The sequence below is a fragment of the Anser brachyrhynchus genome (genome assembly GCF_964034855.1).
Source record: "Anser brachyrhynchus genome assembly, chromosome: 1".
Classification (NCBI taxonomy): Eukaryota; Metazoa; Chordata; class Aves; order Anseriformes; family Anatidae; genus Anser; species Anser brachyrhynchus.
The window spans coordinates 88328197-88339198 of NC_137694.1; positions in this window are offsets into that span (position 1 = coordinate 88328197).

Sequence of the window (11002 nt, forward strand, 5' to 3'; positions counted from 1 at the left end):
CTGCAATGTTTCTGAATGTATTTCATCCAAATATCTGTCACCAGCATCACCCACAAGGCAAAAATGCTACCTAGCACAAGATGCCAGCCCCCAGGGGCACCACGGAAATGGGTCTTGCTTTCCCCAGGGGGGTCAGAGAGGTGCCTGCAAACAAGGGGCCTCACCCCACACCTCATTACATAGATGTTTTGGAGACAGGAACCCTTTCAGCTGAATCAGCACCCATTTACCCTGCTTCAGCAGAACCCCCAGCCACATGTGGATGCAGCTGGGGGTCAGAGCAGAGAGAGGCACTTCGCACAGCTCTTTTTGCCACACATCACCCATGCACCAGGACAGGTGGAGGTTCACAAAGCCAGAAGCCATGTTTGCACTAGGATAACTCCACAGAGCCAGCACATACCTCTCAACATCACTCCATACACCTCTCCACAGCCCCAGCCTGAGCAAATTCACACTGAGCACTGGGAAGCCCATATTTAAAAGCGAAGCACAGCTGGGTAAGCAGCTGAAGGCTGGCTGGGGCTAACGCCCTTTCCCCAGGGCACGGACCTTGCCCAGGTGCAGAGCCTGGCACCTCAGGTACTCCCCTCAGGTACTCCACCTCTTGCAAAAGCCCCAGCAAGGCCGCATCCTTCCTGACCCTGGTCTACCTGTGCAGCAGCAAGGTGCAAGATGCTCAGTGGGGGGCAGGAAGGGTGGCAGAGACACTCACCACCTCCCCTTGTCCCCGGCACCACACCACAGCCTGCTCCTCCTCCAGCGACAGGAACCCCCTGCCATAAGCTGTGCCCTCCCAAAAGCTGCAGGTCTTTGCTGACGCCCCCAGATTCCTCCCAATTGACCCAAGCGCCTGCATTGCTCACCCGTCTTCCTGCTGCTCCTGCCCGTCGAGCCCAGGGCCAAGGCAGGTAGCGAGCCCAGGCAGGCTGGATGTTTGGCCCCGCATGTCCTGGCAAGAGGAAGCTGTTTGCAAGAGCGGATGTTGAATTTTTTTTGGCTTTTGCAACAGCAATGGAAGAGGTGCTGCACCTCCCCGAGGAGGATCCCCTGTCCTCACCCCTACAGCACAGAGCATCCCATGGGGGGGAATGTGTCATCAAAACGCTGCGGTTTGCATTTGGTACCCTTAAAGTGGGGTGGAGGGGAAAGAGCACACGTGAAGCCCATTTGAACAAGACACCCACTGCCCCAGAAAAACGCCTTGGACAAACACAGTTTCAAGTGGTTTGTCTGTGGCACCTTGCAGCTCAGCTCGCAGCCTGAACAAGCGAGAGATAGAAGAAATTTGGGAAAACAATGTCAGAAAAAATGGGGAGCAGAAAGACCAGAGACAGCTTATCAACAGAGCTTGTCTATTCTGGAGAAAGGAAAGTGTGTGATCACGTGTCTGTGCAAGGAAGAAAGCATGTATATTTATACTTGATGTTGTACAGACCGCGTGGGAAAGGTGCCTGTAAACACCTAGAGCAGTGGATGCCTCTGTACCTAAAAGAGGAGACGTGCATGTAACTGTGGGTTGTGTGTGGGTTATCCGGGCATGGCATGAAATGTGCGGCATGAAATGTTTATTGTGTGCACGCACTAAGAGAGAGGGGTGCTCACCTGAGGAAGGGAGTTGCAGGGAAGTGATGCAATTAGGACATGAGTGTATACACCCCAGACGCACAGCACAGCACGTAAAAAGCATTTGTTGGTACAGATTTTATGCCTGAGTCTGCACGCCCCCATGGGAAGCGAGGAGGAAGCAGTGCGTGTTCAGGGGGTGAGGGTGAAAAGAGCGCGCGTCTGCAAACATGAGACAGGGAAAGACTGTAGATGCTGGCACCCCTGGAAAGAAGTGTGGTGGGGATGCTGCGTGGTGACCACATGCGTCGAAATTCACTCCAAACAAACCCTGGGAGCTCTGTGATCTGGATTAGATCGGTGTCGCACCCAGCTGGGTGTTGCAGCTGACCTCTGCAAATTTCCCAAGCCTGACAGCTTCGATTTGCAGTCCAATGTGTAGGATCTCTGGCTCGACGTTTTCAGCTTTCTGAAAGCCAGGGTTTCAGAGCCAGTGTGTAGCAACACCTCAAAAAGACAGCCAAGCTCAGCGCTGCTTTTCGCTTAACATTCTTGCTCACCGAGGTGGTTTATTTTTTCCTTCCTCCCAACCCCAGTGTGGTTTGAACACAGGTGCTGTTTCACTGAAGTCTGCATGTTTCAGGGAGCTTTTCAGGAAAAGATAAATAAATACATAAATAACAGGCCTGGGTTTGGTGCCAGGATTGCTGCTTTCATTGTGTGGTTACGATGCACTCGCACGCCCATGCACGCTTTGTAGCCAAGAGCATTGCTCCATGCAGGCGTGGGCACGTGTGCAAGAGGGGTGCAGCGTGCACTGGGGGGGCACAGTGGGGAGAGGACGTGGGGCAGGCGGGTGGGGATGGTGGAGGGCGGCTGGTGGGAGATGTCCTGTGCTCACCTTCCACGCCACAAAGCAGCAAGCACCCAGGAAGATGAAAATGGCTCTCGGGGCCTGTGCAAAGAAAAGCAAGGGGAAAGTAAAAGGGGGGAGGAGGAGAAAGGGGGGGGGGGGGGGGGGGCAGGAAAAAAGGGAAGGAAAAAAGCACAAAAAAAAAGGAGAGGGAAGAGCCCAACAGCAGGCACAGCTGTGCAGAAAACAGTTGTTTCCAGGTGCCCTCTTCTGGCCTTTCTGGGGTTTCTCCTCGGATGCTGCCTGCCCAGCCGTAGCCGGCTCGGGGCCCGGGCAGGGCAGGAGGGGTGGGTGCTGCCCTCGGGGCCCCCACCAGAAGCTTCTGGCCCGATGCTGGCTGGTTTGGTACGGCACCGTGGTGTTTTGGGAGCTTCCACCCAACCCAAGGTTCTGTTTCCCTTGGGGTTTTGCTCCAGCGCCAGCGAGCTCCACGCAGAAGGCAGCCTCCTCCTTTCCATCCCCTTGTTCGTGTCCATGCTCAGCAAATGGACAGAAGGGAAACCTCCTCTCCTCCTTCACCTGCCCCCCTGCAGCCCCCATCATCCCACCAGCTCCATCCACCCACCACCCGCTGAGCTCCTGCGGCTGCCGGGGCTGCCACTCGTAGCTGGAGGAGTCAGCTGGGGCGGGAGCGCCTCACGCAGCAGAAGAGAGTAAGAAAAATTAAGCCAGGAGTCCTCCAGAAGCCAATCACTTATGTTACTTAAGCAGGTGTAACCTGCAGGTTGATCTGCTTGCTTAAAGATAAATAAATGAGGAGCTGCTGGGGAAGGATAGAGAAGGACAGCACAAACGGGGGCCACCAGACGCACACCTTCATAACCCTGTTTCCTTAGGGGTACCTCAACCAGCCAAGATCACCCTCCCCGACATATGCACAGGTGTTGCAGATAGCGAGATGAAGGATTTCAACCTAGACCGAGTATTTAAAACACAGCTAAGAAATCCCTGCATCTTTAAAAAGAAAAGCCCACCAATGTTTCTTGTTTGGGAGGCTGCTTTCGGTTCCCTGCCCAAGCTGTGTTTGCATCCCAGCTCCTACCCCAGAATGAGCAGCGTCAGATTTTCCAGCATTCCCTCGCTGTGTGGGGAACAAGGCGCTTACAGGACGAGGCCAGGAGAGGCTGGGAAAAAATGAAAGATGAGCTGTGAGACCCTACTCCCACCTCTGCCCTTCCGCTGCCACTCGGCCTTGAATGCCTCCCAAATACCACTCCTTTCACAAGGCTTTTTCCTTCCTGAAGACAAGTCACCTCAGTGTACCCTCTGGGAAAGCCCGGGGCCTCCAGCAGGGACGTGTGCCTCCTCTTCTGTGAGTGGCAGAACAAGTCTGAGCAGCTACAAGAGGAGCCAAACTACTTGAACCTACTTGTAGCAGGGATGGTGAACACAAAGTAGTGACTGACATTGTGTTTTGAATATGAATCACAAAATTCAAGTGTCTGAGGGAAGCCTCTAGCTTTGACTGCTCAGATTTCCTTGACCACTACACAAGAACTAAGTCAGACAAAAGACAAACCTCTATTTGATCTGTGCCTTGAGCTGATCCCTTTTGCTGGCACAAAATGCACCTAATGGGGAGGAGGAATGTCAGGGGCCAACCCAGTTCATGAGTTTAGATGAACTCCCTTTGAGCCTTGCCTGTGACACACAAGCCTAATAAAAAAATGTTTAGGAAACCTGGACCATTAGCAGCTTTTCTGCTGCTGCTTCTAGGGAAAAGCCCCTCAACACTCCCAGGCTTGCCAGTCAGGATGTGAAGAAAAAGAAGTGAAGAAAAAAAAACACATGGAAAAGGACACAGAGCCCTGGCCAGACTGTGCTCCTGTAGTCCCACTAGATGACAGCACCACCAAGACGTTGTGCAACCCATGCTCCCACCAGCAAGGAGCAGGATGCTGCAGGCACCCACTGCCTCCACCTCTTGTCTCTGGAGATGGCTGAACAAAGCATTTAGCCCAAGGACAAGGCTTTGTACAGGAGCTGCGTGGTAGATCCGTGCTGTAAACTGCCTTCTCTACCTAGAGGTGTGTGCCAGAACCTGCCTAATAGGTACCGTGCTTAAATAAGGCATCCCTAAACTGTTGTCGTCATTGTATGGCCCACGCATTCCCCACCTCCTCCTGGTGGGACCAAGCAGTGATCAGTTCCCTGAGCGGCAATGGGCTAGCTGCCCCTTAAGCACGGGTCCAGGTCTTGTGTCCCTTCTTCCTGCCATGTTGCTCACCACCCAAGGTTGAGGCCTTGGACACCAGTGGCTGTGGCCAGCCAAAATCCCACACTCTATGCACAAAAGCTTCCACAGGAAATCATATAAATCATCTAGGTTGGAAAAGATCTTCAAGATCACCAGGTCCAACCATCACCCTGACCTACCAAGTCCCGTCAATAAACCACATCCTTTAGTGCCACGTCCACATGTCTCTTAAGTACCTCCAGGAATGGGGACTCCGCCGCTTCCCTGGGCAGTCTGTTGAACAACTGACCACCCTCGCTGTGAAGAAACTCTTCCTGATGTCCAGTCTTAACCTCCCCTGGTGCAACTTGAGACCATAAATGTATCTAAAGACCAGGAACATCATAAAATGAAATAATTATCATTTATTTCATCCCATGCAGCTACAGCAGTTTTGTTTTTTGTTTTGTTTGTTTTTCAAATGGACACAGCACCTTCTTTCTATTCCTTGGAGAAGCAGAGCTTTTGGTTCTCACCTGACCAACCTAGGCCTGTAAACTTCGTTTCTGTACAACTTCTAATTAGGGCTTTGGAAGCACATGTCCTCCAAAGCCTCCAGAGAGGGTTCTCATCACTTACCACGTGCATACGCACGTTGAATCAGTTGAGACAGCTGCTTTGGTGCCCGACGGTAGCAGAGCAGTTTTTCATCTCTAGATAAGAGATCGGGCCTGAATTTGCCTCAGGTGTTCTGTCACAGTTGCTGTTCTCTAGCACATATGCTTTGAGATAAAGAGGACTCACAGGCACGTCTTCCTCCACTGCCACTGTGAAATGCCTCTCCTTCCCTTGTCATCCTCCCCTTACACCCGTGACTCTTTGGAGCTGCAGTTTGGTGGTTTTCCTAGAGCTGAACCACTTTTCCTGACGCGGTCTTGTCAGCATCAGAGATCTCCCCTGCTTCTCCCCCGCCACTGGCCAGTCCAGTGCCCTAACCCAGCAGAAACACCCGCCCCGCCAGGACTAAGTGGTTAATTCCCAGCAAGGCTGGGAGCTGAGCAGCCCATTTCAGGGCTGGGGCTGGGGCAGAGCTGGCACGAGGGAGCGGGGCACTTTTAGGGCTGGTAGATGGGAAGAGGACAATCCCTGAAGTCCCCAGCAGCAGCTTTTGGGAGCGATCAGGCAGCTGGCCTGACCCTAGCCACAGCTGCATCCACCACAGGTGACATTTGCTATTCAGAGAAGTGTATACCCAGCCTCTCCCTTTTCTTTCAAACGTGTCCCAGCTATTCCTGTGGCACATGGACAACAAGGAAGAGGGGTGGGATAGGCAAGAACGCGCCTGATAAGCGCGTGTACTTTGGCAGCAATCACCAGGGACGTATTTGCTGTTCCCAGCAGCGCGAGATTAGGCAGCCTATGTGCCGCCCAAATTTCTAGTTAAGATGAGAGGCCTGATATAGAAAAAGAGTGGGAGTCCATTTATTTCCATTCATTTTTGCTTGTTAAACAGAACTCTCTTTTGAGGTCCTTGGATTCCCAGAAACTCCTCCAACATGCAGAATTTAATTTCCCACTACAAGGCCTGAAGTCTCCCTACAAATCATTTTCTGTGCAGACACATTTCCTTCCTGCCAGTGCTTTTTTTTAAGACTTGGTGCTGCTCAGTTCCTCTTTTGCAGAGGCTAGCTTTTGGCTAATATCTTCTTTTTTTATACAGCTGAAACAAAAACAGTCTACAGAAATTATAAGCTCAGCAAAAGGGTGTTGGAGGTTTTGCTGGTCGAGTCTTGGGTTTGGGTTACAGGCATTTCCCCTGCACTAGGAACCACATCCTCATTCTGTCGCTTGCTCGCACTGGCCCTGGCTACTGAAATCACAGTGAAGCCAAGTAAAACTGGAGATTCAGCTAGCGCAGTGCCCGCGCCATGCGAGCCCTGCCGCAGCCCTTGCAGTGCACGCCTGCCAGCCGCTGGTAGAGCCCCAAGTCAGGCAGCCATTCTCGGAGACACAGCTCCCTCAGGTGGCTCGCTCGGCAACTCTGAAAGCTCCAGGAAAGTGGAAACCGAATAGAGCAGAGCTACGGTGATGGCAGTGACAAAGCAAGACCTCACAGGCGCTCCCTTCTCAGATAAGAAGAGAAATCAGGTCCGCGTCCCACACGGGAGCACAAGCAGCAGCATTGCAGCAGCTTCTCAAGCCGACAACCTGACCCTGCTCTCCCAGGTTGGCATCTGCCAGGAGAGCCACCAAGGGATGGGCAGAGCCCATCGTGGAAGCAAGTGAGGTGCACGCTTTGTAGAGGAAAAGCTGGAGATCCCTTACGTTGAAGTGACTCATTAGCAAAGCAGCACCCCTTTATTTCATTCCCTTTCTCGATGGGAAAGCTCACCTTGCATTTAACAGAGGAAGAAGGGATTTTCTGATTCAGGCTGCCCATCAGAGAGGTCCCAGGCTGTCCCAACAGGCATGACACGTCAGCAGGAGGCTCGTCAAGGGCTCAGTTGTCCTAACACAGCAGACTTACTGCCCGTTCTGCCTCACCAGGGCTCAGCTGGGGAGCCGTAAGCATGGAAACGCAGTTTCGGGATGCCCACAGGCCGTTTGGTTTTGGTTTCCAAGCTGTTCATTTTACCCCACGGTCACCCCATGCTCGCTCACCTGCCCGAGTCACCGAGTAGGATTGGAAATGAAAGTAGGTATTTGTGTGGGAGGGCAGGCAGCAACCCCAAATGCCTTCCTTCTGTTATTATGTAGGCAGAGAAAGCGCATGGGAAACGCAGCCAATGAGCGCTGCTGCGCTCAGAGCTCCTCTGTTGTGGGGTTATCTCTTCCTGTTATCTCAGCACCTGCATTTCAGAGGCACCGAGACAGAGACCATCTAACAATACCACCCAAAACAAAGGGACATGAAGCGCCGGTGCGGTGTTGGGGCTGGTGCTGCTGACAGCCAAGCGGGCAGGCACCAAACGTCGACTCGAGGCGTTTTTCTGCCCTGGTTTGTGTCCTCTCCGTCCCTCCACACACACTTTGCCCAACCAGCTGGGTGTTGTGTGCCCAAACAGGGTGAGCAGGACTGCTGTACCCCAGCCCCTGTGCTGTTGGGGCTCACTGCCCTCACTGCGAGCCCTGGAGAGTCAGTGTAAGCCATGCACATCTCAACGCAGCAATGCCCGCTTTCTCTGCACAGAGACGTTCCTCTCCTCGATCCTTTCTAAGCCAGGGCTGTTTCCAGCAGCACTGGTAAAGGCTGAAAATAGCAAAGCAGCCTGGAGATGAGCTTCCCAGGACAGGCAAGGTGAGCGGGAGCCATGGTCCGCAGCCACTCGAGGGCCCTGCAAGTCCCCTCCGCTTCCTCTTGGCTGGCATGAGGCAGAGAGGCACAGAAGCCAAGTGCAAGGTTTCGGTTTAAAGAGGAAAAATAAACCACCCAGTGTGGGTGTTTTGTAGGAAAGGAAAGCTAGAACAGAAAGTAACACTTCAGTAGTGCAGGCTCGGGGTAACTTCATGGAGGGTAACAGAAAGGCTGCTGGTCCTGATCACAGAAGGAGGGGGAAGTGGGAGGCCCAGCAAGGCAGCAACACATGGGCCCTGCCCCAGGGGCTCACCACAGCTCAGATGAGGTCTCTGCACAGAAAGAGAAGCCCAAATCCCTGCTGGGAAGCCCAGGGCAGCATGCCCATACTGATCCTGATATGAGGTAGGTCCTGGTGAGCCTGCTCCTCTCTCCACACAGCTCCCCTCTGTGCCTTCCCAATTCCAGCAGATCAAGGGGGGCAGCAGCCAAAGCAACCAAAAGGGAGGCACTTGGGGTGCTGATGCCTTCCTGGCTTTCAGGACAGACATGTCAGGGTGGCTCCCTTCTTGGCAGATGATGCTCAGAGCCCAGCTATGGCAGATCAGTGACTGTGGCCCAGCACAGCAAGGCAATTTCCCATCCTTGGAAAAAGTGGGAGAGGAGGCCACTTTGTTGGCATAGGGCCTCTTACTGTGCTTGCCTTCAATGAACTCAGCTTTCTTCCCACAGTGAGCCAGCATCACCCAGCAGGGTTATTTCACAGATTTCCCAGTTACTAGAAATTGATCTTACCCACAAGCCTGAAGTCAGACCTCTGCACATCATCACTCGTAATGCAGGACCAGTCCCTCGGTCCCTCTGGGTGAACGTCGGTCCCTCTGGGGATCAGAAGGTGACAGCCCTGACGGCCCATGTGCTGTGTGGCCAGCACTTGAGCTCTGCTCCAACATATCACCCACGGCACACACCATGCAGGACTGCAGTTTGAAAGACAAAATCAGCATTTCTTGAGCCTACTGCATGGTTTCAGCACAGCTGAGGCGATGACGCCCTGTCTATCAGAACAGAGAAGGGAGCTGATGGGCAAGACAGTCCCAGCTGGCGCTGATCTCCATCAGCCTGAAGATCCGATGCAGAATAAGGACAAAGTAGGCGTCATTTCCCCCAGAGCATAATTTTGGCAAGCATGCCAAGACAGACCTTTGAACCAGCCACAGCCTCCTACTTGACCTTTCATACGCTCAAAGTTTTATTTTAGAAATTAAATTAACTGAGTCCAGCCCTGCCTGTGCCAGAAGCAAGAGCCTTCTAGACTGATTAATGCCTGGCTGAGGTTACAAGCAGGTCTTGTATGCTTCACCAGAAAGCCCAAGTTTAGGCAGCAAGTGCTGCTGATGTCAAGTGGCCTACGACTAGGATGGAAGACACAAAGACCAACCACTGCTTTTTCGGATGCCTACTCAGACCACACAACAGGTGAAAGCTGCAGGAGCACAGTACAACTGCCTGACTGCCCTGCTCTGATCACAGCATTGCACTTTTCCTCCTATTTCTTCAGTGCTAGGTCTTGATGCCCATCACCAACCAAAGCTGCCTCCTGCATATGCTGCATCTCTTGAATGGGAGGACAAGCCAGTGTCCTTGTAGAGTGCAGCTGAGCACGTCAACCCTCGTCTCATCCTGCATGGGAGAAGTGGAGAAAAACACTTCATCTGATGTGAATCATGGATAGATTTGTCTACGAAAGAAGAACCAAGAAAGTTTGCAGCAAGTATCATCAGAGCTGAGCACTTCCTGTTATTTCTTAGGTCTTAAAGTTGTCTCATTTTCCAGAACTGAAACATCCTCTACAGCACAAAAAACACCTAAGATTTGAATGCTCCATGACACACACAGAAATTGCTGACTTCTTGTAGGCATCAAGCAGAACTCAGGAACGTACAAATACTCTCTGTTGCAGCACATTGAAACAAATATGAGACATCGCAAAAGCAACGGTGACTACCAGAGAAAAGGTGACAGAAACAAACATAAGTATTGCCCTAACAAGACTCCTGTTGGACAGGGTACTCTGCACTCATTTCCCTGCATCTTCCTGAGGGTGGTTACATTTTCATACAACTCCATCCAACAAGGCTATATTCAGCTTTTTTTACTCAGCTTGGAGCCCCTTGTCACCTCAGAGAGAAAGGTTTAGCTGAAAAGCGATGGAGCAGGAGCCAGAGGAGACCTCAGTGGGTTGAAACGTGCACCTCCCCTGCACTCGTGCCCGCTGCTGTGGGCGTCTGCTGGCAGCCATGCCCCCAAGAACAGGAACCAAGGGCAGAATTTGGGTGTGCTCAGCCTTGCAACAGCTGAGACAAGGAGGTTTCATGGTTCACAGCGTGGTCTCCAGTCTGGTCTCAAGGGTGGGGTTGGACCCAGTTTGCAACCAACAGCAGAAAAGCTTCTCCGGCTGAAGGAGAGAGCGAGGACCTGAAACCAACCCCAGGAGCGGCCCCTGCAGCTGGGAGCAGAGCACGGATTGCAGCAACAGGGATCAGGCAGAGGGCACGTGCTGCCGGGGCGCTTGGTAGAGGTCAGCTGCGGAGCAGGAGCATGGCTACGGCACAGCCGCCACGCTGCAAGCGCGGCCGGCAGCGTTTGCAGAGCTGCCCGCCGGGGAGTTGCCAGCACGGCAGTTCGGCTGGGAGCCAGGCTCTGCACGACTGACCCCGGGTGATGAGGACACCTGGCACAAGGCTCCCAGTTGCAGACCCCCACCACATAAGTCACAGAGCGAGGTCCCTTGACCTAAGCAGCTCTCTAAGAGGAAGGCAGGTGACAGAAGCTCACCAAGCCCCAGCCACGGGGAAGGAGCATCTCCAAAGCGCTCCTGCAGCTCTGGTAAGCCCAGGGCACCGACAGCATTGTTCAGTGGCAGTGGAGTCCCAAGGAGGAGCCCATCTTCCCCACCAGGTCCCAGTAGCCCCCCTCTCTCCCAGGAAAGACCAGCACCACCCTAACCAGAGCAGTCCCAGCCTGGCTGCTCGCTCTGGAGAGGGCACCA